Below are 1247 nucleotides of genomic sequence, written 5' to 3'. Positions count from 1 at the left end.
GTTGAAGATTCAAATATTTTGTTGAAAATTCGTATTTTTGGGTTCAATTTAATATATTTTATGATTGAAAATGATCTTTATGATAGAAAATTTATCCTTTTAGCTTCAAAATTCAATAACTTGGTAACAATTGAAATATTTTCTAGGAGATTCATTTTTCTATTGCAAGTACAACAATTATGGGTTAAAACTTACTCTTTTTCAATTTAAAGAATTTCAAACATTTTAGGACATTTTACAATATTCCGCTTAGGAATTTTCAATAGATTTATATAATTTTAAGGAATTTTTAATAAGTGAAAGGATTTTAAATATTTTAGGGTATTTTCAACAATTCTGATCTTAATGATTTAGAATTTATTAATATCTTAATTATTTAAATATCAGATATTTCATTCTTCGTGCATATTTAAATTTAGAACTATAGCATCTAATTGGAATAATTATTGCTTAAATGTTAAATGTTTTTCTCAAGACATTTTTTGATTTCGAAAATAATGAGCTTTAATTAAAATAATTTTTATTTTAGTTTTCTGTTTTGATTAGCTTCTACCTTATTTTCGTGTCCCGGCTATAAATCTTCTTTCGCAAATGTAAGCATAATAAAATCTTTTTAATTACGTTTGATTATATAAGTATCGTAAAATCATTTCTAAGTATTATGCCCCTTCATAGCGGAGGAAATATGTCAAAAAAACATTGCCAATCATAAAATTAGTCAAACTTCTCTGTTTCATATTTCATGTATAAAAATGTATCAAGGAATCTGTATTATCATTAGAGACTAGCGGAATTTCTTGATTTATTTACAGACCAGATGGAGCTATTAATTAAAAATATGAATAAAAATTTTTAATTAAATTTTTTTAATAATAATTGACAATTTATATAAATTTTTAAATTTAACTATTTGGTTAAAAGTTTTCAAGGAATTTGTATTATCATCTGAGAATAACAGAAACTCTTAACGTCTTTTCAGACTAGGTGGAGCTATTAATTAAATATTTATAAATTAATTTTTTTTTCTGAAAAAACAACTCCTTCGTTGTGGTTCGATTCTCAGCGGATTTTTTTCTGGATACAGAATCTTGATTTTGGTTGAAAATGTTTACTTGAAAATGTAAATATTATCTCAATAATTTTTTTGGTAAAAAATTATGATTCTGGCTGGAAAATTATTTTTTGTTTTGTTGAAAACATAACTATTTTGTTGCAAATTCCACTATTCGATTCGAAATTCATGTGTT

Source organism: Belonocnema kinseyi, chromosome 5, assembly GCF_010883055.1.
Source record: "Belonocnema kinseyi isolate 2016_QV_RU_SX_M_011 chromosome 5, B_treatae_v1, whole genome shotgun sequence".
Classification (NCBI taxonomy): domain Eukaryota; kingdom Metazoa; phylum Arthropoda; class Insecta; order Hymenoptera; family Cynipidae; genus Belonocnema; species Belonocnema kinseyi.
This window is presented reverse-complemented; position numbering follows the sequence as displayed.